Genomic DNA, 15658 nt, shown 5'->3' with positions numbered 1-15658 from the left:
ACTCTTTTTATTGCAATATTCATTTTATTGCATTGGTCTGAAGCCAAACCTGCAATATTTCTGAGCTATGCCTGTGTTGAAGGTGAGACTGAAAATTGTGCTTTTGCCTAGTTGGAAAGTTAATTGTATTTCTAGACTAATGAGCACTTCCACTAGGGGAATTGAGTTGATGTTTTATATTTGGACTGACAGTAATAATGTGTGATAGCAATATTGGGTTGGCCAAAAGGTCCATTTAGTTTTTTCTGTAAAATAAAAGACACATTTATCATTTTTACCAATAACTTTATCAATTTGGATATTTTGAGTATGTTAGCTATCTTCCATGCAGTATAACGCTGATTGTTCTCCATTAATGTCTCAATTTGATTGCTATCAACTTCAACTGATCTACCTGACCATGGAGCACCATCCAGTGTGAAATCTCCATTACAAAACATCGCAAACCACTTCTGATATATTTGATCAGTCACAGCACCTCCATACACTTCACAAATCTTTTTTTCATTTCAGGTGTGTTTTTAGCTTTTTTTGAAATAATAAAACATAATACACCAAAATGTTGCTTATTTTCTTCCATCTTCAATATTAAAATGGCTATATAAAGATTCACCAATTTTGGTGTTTTTTTTACAAAATGCATGCTGAAATGACAGCTGTCACAATACAACCTAACAAAATTGTTTTTGAATGAAGTTAAAGACAACTAAGTGCTACTAGAGTTATCTTATGAAAAAAAAAAAAATGCGCCCTGGGTGGTGTAGCTCAGTGGATTGAGCGCTAACCTGCAAACCACATGATCGCAGTTCGATTCCCAGTCGGGGCACATGCCTGGGTTGCAGGCCAGTTCCCGTCAGGAGACACATGAGAGGCAACCATACATTGATATTTCTCTCCTTCTCTCCTTCCCTTCCCCTCTAAAGATAAATAAATGAAAAATCTTTAAAAAAATGAACTTTTTGGCCAGCCCAATATCCCAGGTCTCAGTTAAGAAGATAGTGCTGAAATCACAATTTGTTATCATGTTTTAAGGTTGAAGTTAAACTTTTTTCTCTAGTCTTAACTCCAAATATTATAAACCTTATAAATATTATAAATAAAGACCATGACTTGGATGCTATATAGCAACAGCTAAATTAGAAGATAAAAGTGGTAAATACTGGGTCAACAAGATGATGTTTATACAACACTCCTTTTAAAAAGTGGTGATAAAATATAATGTCTTCACATCCTTTTTAAGTGTAATAAAATACATTAAATGTGAAGTTTCACAATATTTATATCTACCACACAGTTCTTTTAAATGAGAAAATAGTTCCATTTATCAAGTTTATTCAAAAGAACTGATTTAGTGGTATGTATTAGGTATATCAATCTTTTGAAGGACAAACTTCAAGGAGATAACTGAAAGTGTTGGAATGTCAGCCTGGCAATATACAACTATATGCTGAAGATTTTCTTGCCCATCAAGGGAGCATAGTGTTGACTCTGGTCAGGCCTGGGGCAAGTAAGGAGGAACTAAGCAAAGGATCAGGAACTAGAGAGATCACAAGCAGCATTGAGAACAGAATAAGATTGTTCAAGACAAAATACTTCTATTTTTTAGGACTTAGACCTTGAACAAGAGAGATTGTAACTGAGGGCTAACCATGTGGTATAAGGGAAGGCTGTAGGCTGGACAGTTGGGTTACATACTCACTCTGTGAGAAGACACCAGAGCAAATCATAACACTTTACATGTCATAAAGGATGATGACTTATTGGTGTTTATCTTCTAGGCAAAGTATTATAAATCATTGAATCCTTACAATACTATAAGAGAGATACAATTATTATCTCTGTTTTACAGGTGAGGCACAAAATGGTTAAGTAACTTGCCCTAGATTGTACAACAAGAAAAAAAAAAGCGGTCTGGCTTTTGAAGCTATGTTCTTAATTTCTGTGCTCCACTCCCTGTCTGAATGAAAATGGTAGTGTTCATGAGACTCCCATGAGACAGAGTTCACTATCAAAGAATGCCTTTACTGACCACCAAAAGTGGGGAAGCCATGAAAGCATTTTCCATAATTTCCAAACCTAGTATCTGTCTTTCTGATTAAGAAAATAAGATATGTCATAGTACAGTAGAGGCACCTATGGAAAAATATTCTCAGAGAGAAAATAAGTTATAGGATTAACACAGTGATGAAAAGGATTTTAAATGAAGCAGTAAAATTAGGATTATCTCAAACTTGGAGTTGCAAACCACAGTAATATTCTTGTTCTTTTGCCTAAATATCTTATTCATATGGAAATGTTATCAAATGAATCAGCAGTGCCAAGCAAACTATATCAACACCTTACCCAAATACACCTACCATACCCAGAAGAGGGTTTATACTTTTTAAGGCATGTGCAAGGATAAAATATAAAACCAAATTATGTTTTTATATTATTTAATCAAAAAGTTTGGAGTGCAAAACATGCAATTGATATCTAATGTCAAAATGATGTACTATTACAGAGTTGCAATTTTACTAGCCTGTGTGGGTCTTCAAATTCTATTTGACATCAGAAAGGCAAAGGAAACCAATCAATAATACTGGTAGGTCACCATGTGAGATGACAAAGATTACTATAATCCAAGACATTATTAAAGGAATATTACACAAATAAAGTCATTGCATATCGATGAATGTAGATGTTAATGTCTGCTACATAACAACACTATTTAGAATCCCTGAAATGAAATGTTTGGAAGAATTTTGTTGAGGAAGAACATAAAAATACTACGGGGGAAGGGATATTCAAGGCAAGTGAGTTATTATGGAAATACTTTTTAAGAGTGTATGTTTTATCTAGAGTTTATTCGAACAACCCTGAGGTTCAAACAATACATGGTTTTATTCACAAAGAAACTCCAACATGTAAATATTTCTCTGCAGTCATGAATTTTGCAGTAAGCAATATTATCAAAATTGACTTTAATAAAATCCAAACCACCACATAACTTGCTGTGTTTAGCTTTCTGCAAGGAAATGCAAGAGGAACACCATGTTTCTGTTGTTCCAGACTTAATTGAGTGCATTGGTGACTAAATAATTTCATCAAGAATTGGAAAATGTTTTTGCAAATGATTCAACTTTGCAGATTTAGTGAAAGATAATCCTTGACTTCACAACTAGGTTACTTAACTGACATTTGAGCACCTTAATGAACTTAAGAAAAATTACAAGAGCTTCCTGAAATTATACTCAAACAAATTCAGTGCAGCTAGACTCAGGAGGAAGAGTGCAACTGTGGATGTGTGGACCTTTTTTTCTGCCCACCCATGCCCCCACTCACCATGGCATAGTCTGCTAGAGACAGCTGGATCAACTCAGAGCAGTAATGCCATGGCTTCTGGCTGCAGAAGGGTATCACCAGGAACATAAGGCCAGAAGAACCATAACCTTCCAATCCATGGGAGTGGTGAGTCAAGGCCAAAGTGACTAAGCAGTAAAGGGAGATCCACCTTCACGGGTGACCCAGGGCATTCTCCACAGAAAAAGGCAACACCAGCCCACAGAGATACTGGAAGCCCCAGCAGGCAGGTACTTGCACTTAAGTGTCACCTACTGGAAAACAAGAGGATTCTACTTATCTTTCTAAACAGTGAAATACTGAATACTTTAAAAAAGTAGATTTCACTACCACAAATGCCAAAGCAGAGAAATAACCCACCAAGCATAATGAATAACCAAGGTAATACAGTAATTCAGAAAGCAAATGAAAAAACCTCCAGAAAATAAACTTAAAGATATTGAAGAATGTGATTTAAATGACAGAGAATTCATGAATGCAGTTCCAAAGCAATAGCAAAAAACTCAGAAGAGTACAACTCAAAGACCTATGCACCCCAGTGTTCATAGCAGCATTCACAATAGCCAAGTGCTGCAAACAGCCAAAGTACCCATCAGTAAATGAGTGTATCAAAAAAATTATGCTTCATTTACATAATGGAATACTACATAGCAGAAAGAAAGAAGGAACTCCTACTCTTCGCAACAGTGTGGATAGATCTGGAGAGCATTATGCCAAGTGAACTAAGCCAGATGGTGAAAGACAAATACCACATGATCATACCTATACATGGCACCTAATCAACAAAACAAATAAGCAGGCAAAATATAACCAGAGACATTGAAATAAAGAACAAACTGACAGTTACCAGAGGCAAGGGAGGAGCAGGGTAATGAGGAGAAAAAGAGGGAAGGGTGATCAATAACATGCATAAAGGACACATGGACAACGCCAAAGGGGATAAGATCAAGGGTGGGAGGCAAAGAGGGATGGGGCAAGTGGCGAAGGAGTGCTGGGGGAAATGGAAACAATAGTACTTGAACAACAATAAAAAATAAAAATAAAAACAGGTTATATTCCTCCCCTGCCTGAGAAAAAAAGAACTAAAGAGAGAAACTCACAAAAAAGAAACAACTATAATAAGAAACCAAAATACCTCATTGAAAATAATGGCTAGACCATGAATATGAAAATACTGACTTTAAACAACACATTTAACCAAATGGACTTAACCAATATTTTCACTTCAGAGCACCAGAATATACATTATTCTCTAGTATACATGGAACGGTCTCAAGGATAGACCATATGTTGGGACACAAAGCTAGCCTCAACTAATTTAAGAAGACTGAAATCATACCAAGCATATTTTCCAACCACAGTGCTTTGACATTGGAAATCTACTGCAAAAAAAGAAAGCAGGAAAAAACACAAACGTGTGGAGATTAAATAACACACTACTAAACAATGACTGGGTCTAAGAAGAAATAAAAGAAGAACCCAAGAGACACAAAGACAAATGAGAATGACAATATGACATCAAAATTCTGGGGATACAGCAAAAGTGGTAATAAGAGGTAAGTTTTATCATTACAGCCTACCTCAAGAAACAAGAAAAATCTCAAGGAAACAGCTTAATAGTTCACCTTGAAGAACTAGAAAAGTAAATAACAAATAAAGCACAAAGTCAGTGGAAGGAAGAAAATATAAATTAAAGCATAATTAAATGAAACAGAGAACAAAAAGACAACAAAAATTAAGCAACAAAGCTAGTTCTTTGAAAAGATTAGTAAAACTGACAAACCTCTGGCTACATAAAGGGGGAAAAAGAGAAAAAGCCTCAAACTAAATCAGAAATGAAAGAAGCTACAAAAGACACCAAAGAAATACAAAGGACTGAATAAGAATATGATGAAAAACCATACACCACCAAATCCACTATTATAGAGTTCCAGCTTCCCTAGACCGAATCATGAAGAACTGGAAAATCTAAGTAGACCAATCAACAGTAATGAAATTTCAGGACCAGATTTTTTTACTAGTATATTCTACCAAATATTCAAAGAAGATTTAATACCTATTTTTCTCAAACTCTTCCAAAAAAATTAAAGAGGAGGCAACACTTTTCAATTCATTTCATGAAGCCAACTTTATCATGATACCAAAATCTGGAAAGAAAAACATAGATAAATAAAATTATAGATATCTCTGATTAATATAGATACAAAAATTTTAAACAAAATACTACCAAATAGCCCTGGCTGGTGTAGCTCAGTGGATTGAGCACAAGCCTACGAACCTAAGGATCGTGGTTCAATTCCCAGTCAGGGCACATGCCTGAGTTGCAGGCCAGTTCCCAGCAGGGGCCACAAGAGGCAACCATACATTGATATTTCTCTCCTTCTCTCCTTTTCTTCCCCTCTAAAAGTAAATAAATTTTTAAAAATCTTAAAAAAACAATTATTAAAAAATACTAGCAAATAATACATTTCAAAATAATATATCACAGCCAAGTGGGATTTATTGCAGGGGTACAAGGATGGTTCGACATAAACAAATGGATCAATGTGGTATACCACTTTAACAAAATAAAAGATAAAAATCGTATGATCATATCGCAAGTTGCAGAAAAGCATTTGACAAGATACAACATCCATTTATGATTAAAACTCAATAAAATGGGTATAGAAGAAAAATACTTCAACATACTAAAATCCAAAAATGCCAGACCCTCAGCTAATATCATACTCAATGATGAAAAACTGAAAGCTTTTTCCCTAAGGTCAGGAACAAGACGAGGAGGCCCACTCTCACCACTGTTATTCAACACAGTACTGGAAATTCTAGTCAAAGCAATCAGACAAGAGAAAGAAATTTAAAAAATCAACAAACAGCAAGTGCCGGTGAGATTGTGGAGAAAAGGGAACCCTAGTACACTATTGGTAGGATTGCAGTCTGGTGCAGCCACTGTGGAAAATAGTATGGAATTTCCTCGAAATATTAAAAATGGAACTGCCTTTTGACCCAGTGATTTCACTGCTGGGAATATACCCTAAGGATCCCAAAACACGAATTCAGAAGAACCTATGCACCCCAATGTTCATAGTAGCATTATTTATGATAGCCAAGTACTGAAAACAGCCTAAGTGGCCACCAGTAGATGAGTGGATTAAAAAGCTGTGGTACATTTACACAATGGAATACTACATGGCCATAAAATAGAGTTCTTACCTTTTGTGACAGCATGGATGGACCTGGAGATTATTATGCTAAGTGAAATAAACCAGTCAGGGAAACATAAATACTGTATGATCTCATTTATATTCAGAATCTAATGAATAAAATAAATGGATAAACAAAACAGAAACAGAAGCATGAATACATGGAACAGATTGACAGCTGCCAGGGAGGGGAGGACTGGATGAGAGAACGTGAAGGGATTAGTCAAAGAACATGTGTGCATAACTCATAGACACAACAGTGTGAAGACCAGAGGGAAGGAGGGCAGGGGCTGGGTAGAGGCAGGCAGAGGGGGAAATTGGAGATATCTGTAATTTTCCCCAAAATAACAAAAAATAAAGAAAAAAAGGATAAGAAAACCATCAACAAAATAAAAAGGTAACCAACAGAACAGGAGAAGATTTGCAAACAACACCTTTGATAAGGGGCTAATATTTAAAATTTACAAAGAACTCATACAACTCAACAACAAAAAACAATTCATTAAAAATTTTATTATTATTCAATTACAGTTGTCCCAATTTTCCCCCATTGCTCTCCCCTGCCCCACCCATCCCCCACTCCCACAGTCAATCCCCACCCTATTGTTCATGTCCATTGGGTCATTTATACTTGTTCTTTAGCTAGGCCCTTCCCCTTCTTAATAAATAGGCAAAGGACCTGAACTGGTACTTTTCCCAAGAAGACATGCAAATAGCCAACAAATATATAAAAGGATGCTCAACTTCAGTTGCTATAAGGGAAATACAAATCAAAGGCACAATGAAATACCACCTTATACCTGTTAACATGGCTATTATCAGCAAGACAAGAAATAACAAATGTTGGAGAGGTTGTGGAGAGAAAGAAACCCTCATGCACTGCTGGTGGGCATGTAAAGTGGTACAGCCACTATGGAAAACAGTACAGAGGTTCCTCAAAAAATTAAGACTAAATTTACCATGTAACCTAGCAATTCCTCTTCTGAGTATCTAACCCCTAAAATTTGAAAAACATTTATTCATAAAGATATATGTATCCCTATACTTATTGCAGTATTATTTATAGTGGCCAAGATTGCAAAGAACTTATAAGTGTGCTCCAATGGATGATTGAATAAAGAAGATTTGATACATATATACAATGGAATATTACTCAACCATAAGAAAAGATGAAGTATTGCACCTTCAACAACACAGATGGATCTTGAGAATGTGATGCTAAGTGAATTAACAAGAAAAGACAAGAACTATATGATTTCTCTCATAGTGGGATATAAAACAGAAAACAATGAATAAAGCAAATAAAAATTCATAAACATAACAACAATATGATGGTTAGCAGAGAGGAAGGGGGTTGGGGGTTGAAGGAGATAAATGGGTCAAGTATGTGGTGACAGAGGGGGTTAGACTTTGGTGGATGAATACAATGCAACATACAGATAATGTATTATAGAAGTATACACTTGACACATATAATCTTATTAACCAGTGTCACCCCAATAAATTTAATTAAAAAGCATTCTCTATGCTTGCAGATGAGGAAATTGAGGTTCAGCAATATGAAGAATTTTACTATTTGAGATTATTTTATGGTTTGCAGACATGCTATTCAGAATTATATGCGATATCCCCATCTTTAATTCTATGATGTAATCTGTGCAATGTCCATTCTTTTTTTTTTAGTTTTTTTTAAAGATTTTTATTTATTTATTTACCTTTAGAGGGGAAGGGGAGAGGGAGAGAAACATCAATGTATGGTTGCCTTTTGTGCATCCCCTGCTGGGAGTTGGCCTGCAGGAAACCGGCCTGCAACCCATGCATGTGCCCTGACTGGGAATCGAACCGCGATCCTCTGGTTCTCAGGCCTGTGCTCAATCCACTGAGCTATACCAGCCAGGGCTGCAATGTCCATTCTAAAGACATGAGAATTTAATGGATAAGCTAGGGTGTATGGCAGAGTTCCCCCAACCCCCAAAGAACCAAAAGCATCTTTATGGTCCTTAGAAAGCCAAGAAGGAGGACACAGTATCTCCTTTACCTCACTGTCTCCTGGTGTACATATTTCCAGGAACATTAGATCTAAGTGATTTTAACAGTTAGTTGGTATAAAAAAAATTCTGCAATCATGTAAATTTGAAGAACACAAAATTAAACCACTGGTTCTCAACCTGGAAGAGTCTAGCCCTCAGGAGACATGTGGAGATGTCTGGAGACATTTTTGGTTATAACTGGAGAGGATGGTGCTACTGTTATCAAGAGGGAAGATACATAGGACAGCCCCATACAACAGAGAACTACCTGGCCCACAATATCAGTAGTGCTGAGATTAAGACACCATGAGTTAAGTAATGCTAATTACACATTTCTGTCCTGTATAACCAAGGAAACCTTCGTTGTGAGATACCTGCTCTAAATAGGATTCTGTGAAAAATAATTATATGGCTTGGGATGATGTAACCATATAAACATCCACACTAGGCTTGGGCCATACTACTTTTTAGATAATCAAGTTGCTTCTCAGATGGCTCCTAAGCCTGTTATGTCTGGGGCTATGACAATTTAATAGGAATGAGTTAATTTCACATAAAAATTTGAAGGACCTAGAGCCATGATTCTCTGCCTTAGCTGGTAATTAGAATTATCTAGGCACTACTCCAAGAGATTTAACTCACTTGTGGTGGAGCCTAACCAACAGTATTTCTTTGAAACCCACCCAGTGATTCCAGTATCCAATCAGCTTTGCACACCATGGACTTAGTGGGTCTGGAGTGCAGCCCAGGAGTCTGCAGTTCCCACGTGCTGCTGTTTGGGGGCCCGTACGTGGAGAACCGCGGGCCCTGGAACACTCTCTTATCAAAGAAACTTGGAAGTTTCTTCTTAGCTGTGCCTTTGTCTAATTTTCTAGGTAAAAAGTAGTTTCTTATTAGATAGTTTACCATTTCTGGTTAATCACATGAGAAGCAAAGTAAGCCATTTCTCTTCTCTGGTTTAGGTTAGATCTAAACTCATACTGAATCGTGGTGTTTACCATCATCAAACAGACTGAGTTTATAAATGTGAACTCAGAAAATGGCTAATTTCTTTGCAGGCACTTTCTTACTTACCTCCACCAATAAATATGTTGAAATCACAACAAAGTCATATAATAGTGGAAACAAGAGAACTTAGACATGCATAGAGCCATAGGAGCTTACCTAATTTACCCTTCTCCCTTAAAGCAGGTAAGAGATTTCTCTCTCACCATAGAAATCAGAAGCTTGAAAGAGATGGGCAGAGAGAACAGGGTGAACAAAGGCACACAGGTGTGTTCTAACACAGCCTAAGATGAATGTGATAAAGAAACCAGCCTGATTAATCAGGACAATTTGTGTGGACAGAGAAGAAACTAGTATGAGACAGGAAAGGAGTCCCACAAACACCTGGCAGAGTAATTTGGATTTAATGATACGTGCAGCAGGAGGCTATTCGAGGTTCTTGAGCAGGAAGGTCTCATGACAGAAACCATGTTTCTGCAATATTCGTCTTGGTAGACTGGTTTAAAGAGCAACAGAAGCATTTTCGGTCACTGAGAGGTAGAACAGAGCTGCTATTTCAAATAACAAATCACGTGGAGATCTTATCATTATGGAAAATCAAGGAATTAATTCCAGGTGGAGAAATAATTTTTTTAAAACCTTAGTTAATATACTTTGAGTTATATCCAAAATAAACAGAAACAGGACAATTTATGACCTACCTCAAGGGTCATGCAACTCTCCCTCCACGAATTGTTCTCTTAAATAAGACACACATGCTTTTAAAAATGGGTAGAAGTCTTGGAGCCTAAGTTACATTTCAGATGAACAGAGGCAGTTTGTAGGGGTGTCCAACCTTTTGGTGTCTCTGGGCCATGCTGGAAGAATAAAAGTTGTCTTGGGCTACACATTAAACACACAAACACTAACAAAAACTGAAAAGCAAAAAAAAAAGTTTTAAGTAAATTTATGATTTTGTGTTGGGCCACAGTCATAGCTATCCTGGGCTGCATGTTGCTCTCAGGCCATGGGTCGGACACCTCTGTTCTAGAGTAAAATACTTTCGAAAAGGGACTCCTTGATTCTATGTTGAACAGCAAGAAAATAGTACGGTAATTTTTCCAGTAAAGCATACCTAAATGTAATTTTGTTCAAGACATTCATCTCAGTCTGATTAGCTAACTATCCAAGGATCTATTTAATTGATAGGGTGGATCATCTTCTTTATCTGTAAAGTAGAAACTTTATAGCACAGAACTTGAACAAACTGAGTTCTCTTTTTAGGTGTTTAAGAAAGCATTTTTTTTCTGATTATCTCCTCAAAGAAAGACATGGATGGAACAAATATCCAAAGCAACTATTCAGGAGGCAGCTAAGTTGGAGGCTGAATCCTGAATGTCAAGAAAGATGAAATAGTCAGCCAAAAGCATAAGAATGGTGGATCAATTCCTGAAATGGATAAGCCCTCTAGGAGTGTGCGGAGCAAAGCAAAGATGTCCAAGGAATACATTTTGGGAGTAATCCCTCAGTAATGAACTGCAAAGTCTGAGTAGAATAGGATTACAGACAATTGTGCGTAGGCCCTATTAATTCTTGCAAAGCTTTATCTTGACCCTGCTGCCCCTTCTACCTACCAACTATGCTGGGCTTGAAAGGAGTCCCTGCTTGGCTTTGAGAAGATACGTTTTTTAGAGTAGTGAAGAACAGCACAGGTATCTGGAAACTTTAAGAAAGAATAGATGGGGAGGATTTGGCTAACTGATATGTACCATTACAAAGGAAGTTTGAGAGAAGGAAGAAAACCTGGGATTTTATGTTAAACAGGCAGCAGGGTCAAGAAAATGCTTCCTACAAGCTAAAGGGAAGCTTTCTACAAGTTAAAGAGAAGTTATGCACATTTTTAGATACAGAGGAAAAGTAGCCCAAAGCCAGGAGAATTAGAAAAAAGTGCAGTGACTTTTCTCCATCACCATTTGGAAGAAAGCATGAAAGATACACTCAAGAGGAAAAAATACAGAATAGTGATTTTCAAGTGAGGTACAAGAGAGAGCCCACCTTGTCAACATATTTTGTTGTTATCGTTTGTTTCGAAACAAAGTTCCATGGTTCAGAATCACCCAGAGAGCTTGTCGAACTAGAATCTTGAGTCCCAAACATAGAGACTCTGATTCTATGTTGGACCCAGAAATCTAGACTGTTCGGCACCCAGATGATTTTGATGTGGTGACTTGGTCTTTGAAAAAGACTCACATGTGTGCTTTTGCTCTGTGCAGAGTGGAGCTGTGTAGAGGAGAAAAAGGCTTAGGGATTTGAGAATGGGGATCTTGAGTAGGTAGGAAAATATAAATAAAAAGAATTTCTAAGCCCTGGCTGGTGTAGCTCAGTGGATTGAGCACGGGCCTGCGAACCAGACAATCGCGGTTCGATTCCCAGTCAGGGCACATGCCTGGGTTGCAGGCCAGTTTCCCTCAGGGGCCAGTTCCCTGCAGGGGATGCACGAGAAGCAACCATACATTGATGTTTCCTTCCTCTCTCCTTCCCTTCCCCTCTAAAGATAAATAAATAAAATATTAAAAAAAAGAATTTCTAAATGACACTGAGCACCAATAAATTAAAATTTAATGTCATGGATTACACCTGCCACCTTCTAGAGGGTCTTTAGTTGTAAACTGATCCATACAGGGTGAGTTTTCCTGACATGTACCAGGGCTGTGGTAAACTGTTTGTTCTTGATTTTAGGTTGGTTTGATGACCTAATGTTAATTAAACAACTGAAATTGATTACAGTTGAAGAGAAAAGTTGAAATTTCACATTTTGGAGAGAATCTCTTCGAGAATGTCCTAATTACAGCTTCAGCTGCAGACAAAAAAAGAAAAGAAAAGAAAAACATTTTATGTTCCCCATATGTTCCCCTGGCCAGCAACATGTAAAACCTCTATTTTCATAGACATTTCTAGTGTGATTTAATTAGAATGCAAAGAATGAGATAGTGGACTCAGATGAAAGCTTGACCAGGCTGATATTTTTCCATCGCAGCACCAAAGTATAAGAGCAAACGGTCCATTCTCTCCCTGTCCCCGCAGCATCCTCAGCCCCCAGCTTCCTCTGTGTACTTGGTTTGGGTTTGCTTTCATTCTGGTTCAGCTCTCATTTTTTAAAAAGATTTTTTACATAGTTTTATTAAAATAAAAATTAAAAATAAAGAACAAACTGACAGTGACCAGAGGAAAGAAAGGAGGGTGATAAAAGGAAAGAAGGGGAAGGGGCAAGCAAAGGTGCACGAAGAGAGGACTCGTGGGCACGGACAGTGTGGGGGATTGGCTGTGGGATTGGCTGTGGGAGTGGCGGGGGGACAAGAGAGGGAAGAGCAATGGGGAAAAGGTGGGACAACTGTAACGGAACAACAATAAAAAATTATTTATGCCAGTGGTTCCTAGGTTTTTTAAATTAACAGACCCAAAGCATATAAGAATTTTGTTCTAATTCCTTAAAAACTTATGTATGTACATAGATTTGTTTACATACAACAATTTCAGGTTTTCCACAGATGACTGAAGGCTATACTAAAGGGTCGTCCCTGGACTTCAGGTTCAGAATGCAGAGCTAAGGACTAGAAGACAATGTAGACATGGGAAATAGTTAATTTTCCCAGGAGTATTTCTGCCTATTTATTGCTAGTGTAGGTAACTTTTGCATAGTTTTAACATAGAAACAATTGGGGTTTTCTTTTACACTTAACCTTTATCTAAACTTTGTTCTAAAAAAAGAAGCTTCTAATACCATAGAAGCTTCATAAATTTTATTTTCCTGAATTACAAAATATATTTTATTTTATTTTTTTTAAACAGATTTTTTTTAATTTTATTTATTTATTTATCTTTAGAGGGGAAGGAGAGAGGTAGAGAAACATCAATGTATGGTTGCCTTTTGTGCGTCCCCTGCTNGCCAGTTCCCTGCAGGGGATGCACGAGAAGCAACCATACATTGATGTTTCCTTCCTCTCTCCTTCCCTTCCCCTCTAAAGATAAATAAATAAAATATTAAAAAAAAGAATTTCTAAATGACACTGAGCACCAATAAATTAAAATTTAATGTCATGGATTACACCTGCCACCTTCTAGAGGGTCTTTAGTTGTAAACTGATCCATACAGGGTGAGTTTTCCTGACATGTACCAGGGCTGTGGTAAACTGTTTGTTCTTGATTTTAGGTTGGTTTGATGACCTAATGTTAATTAAACAACTGAAATTGATTACAGTTGAAGAGAAAAGTTGAAATTTCACATTTTGGAGAGAATCTCTTCGAGAATGTCCTAATTACAGCTTCAGCTGCAGACAAAAAAAGAAAAGAAAAGAAAAACATTTTATGTTCCCCATATGTTCCCCTGGCCAGCAACATGTAAAACCTCTATTTTCATAGACATTTCTAGTGTGATTTAATTAGAATGCAAAGAATGAGATAGTGGACTCAGATGAAAGCTTGACCAGGCTGATATTTTTCCATCGCAGCACCAAAGTATAAGAGCAAACGGTCCATTCTCTCCCTGTCCCCGCAGCATCCTCAGCCCCCAGCTTCCTCTGTGTACTTGGTTTGGGTTTGCTTTCATTCTGGTTCAGCTCTCATTTTTAAAAAAGATTTTTTACATAGTTTTATTAAAATAAAAATTAAAAATAAAGAACAAACTGACAGTGACCAGAGGGAAGAAAGGAGGGTGATAACAGGAAAGAAGGGGAAGGGGCAAGCAAAGGTGCACGAAGAGAGGACTCATGGGCACGGACAGTGTGGGGGATTGGCTGTGGGAGTGGCGGGGGGACAAGAAAGGGAAGAGCAATGGGGGAAAAGGTAGGACAACTGTAACGGAACAACAATAAAAAATTATTTATGCCAGTGGTTCCTAGGTTTTTTTAATTAACAGACCCAAAGCATATAAGAATTTTGTTCTAATTCCTTAAAAACTTATGTATGTACATAGCTTTGTTTACATACAGCAATTTCAGGTTTTCCACAGATGACTGAAGGCTATAATAAAGGATCGTCCGTGGACTTCAGGTTCAGAATGCAGAGCTAAGGACTAGAAGACAATGTAGACATGGGAAATAGTTAATTTTCCCAGGAGTATTTCTGCCTATTGCTAGTGTAGGTGACTTTTGCATAGTTTTAACATAGAAACAATTGGGGTTTTGTTTTACACTTAACCTTTATCTAAACTTTGTTCTAAAAAAAGAAGCTTCTAATACCATAGAAGCTTCATAAATTTTATTTTCCTGAATTCCAGAATATATTTTATTTTATTTTTTTTTAAACAGATTTTTTAAAATTTTATTTATTTATTTATCTTTAGAGGGGAAGGAGAGAGGTAGAGAAACATCAATGTATGTTTGCCTTTTGTGTGTCCCCTGCTGGTAGTTAGCCTGCAAAGGAACCAGCCTGCAACCCAGGCATGTGCCCTGACTGGGAATCAAACCTTGATCGTCTGGTTCGCAGGCCCATGCTCAATCCACTGACCAAAATATATTTTAATAACTTGCTATATCATAACATATTTCATACTTGTTCTGCTATTGAATACTTAAGTTGCATTCAACATTTCAAGGTTAAAGCTAAAATTGAAGAAAATATATTTGTGCCTGTAAGAAAGTTCTTATTTTAAGAAGTTTTAAAGAATTGGTCCTTTGTATTCTCGTTATTTTGTTTCCTTCAACCTAATTCTTCTTTTTTAGGCCATTCTTACTTGTCATCTTTGCTTGATCTATTTCCTGTAATATATAAAGTTGAAGTATACTCTTGATGACAGTTGAGAGAGGGATAGCTTAAAAAACAATTTCTGAATAGTATTTATTTTGTTATGTGATAAATTAGACATTTTTTTAGTTTAATCCTGGTCTTGATTCTAATTTTATCTAAATCATATTTTTGCTTTGCTCTTTCTCATAATTCTGGGTAACATAAAACTTTTTTACACTACTATTATTGAATAGTTTATAAAGAGTTAGTTATAAATAAAAACTTATTCTCTGGTAGCTTTCATATGTGGCTATTATGTAAAAATCTGTAATTGATTTTTTATAAACATCATGTAACTAAAATTATGAATTATATCAC

General features: G+C 36.7%; 1 protein-coding gene across 1 annotated transcript in view; it reads left to right on the top strand.

The window, feature by feature from the left end:
• The window catches only part of DNAH6 (dynein axonemal heavy chain 6), a 261664-nt gene that overhangs the window by 13461 nt on the left and 232545 nt on the right, over positions 1-15658 (top strand). The window lies entirely within an intron of this gene.

The sequence above is a fragment of the Sturnira hondurensis genome, unplaced genomic scaffold (assembly GCF_014824575.4).
Source record: "Sturnira hondurensis isolate 20B ecotype Veracruz unplaced genomic scaffold, ASM1482457v3 Scaffold0002039, whole genome shotgun sequence".
NCBI classification, from domain to species: domain Eukaryota; kingdom Metazoa; phylum Chordata; class Mammalia; order Chiroptera; family Phyllostomidae; genus Sturnira; species Sturnira hondurensis.
Note: the sequence above shows the minus strand (reverse complement) of the source record. Positions and strands in the feature narration are given on the sequence as shown.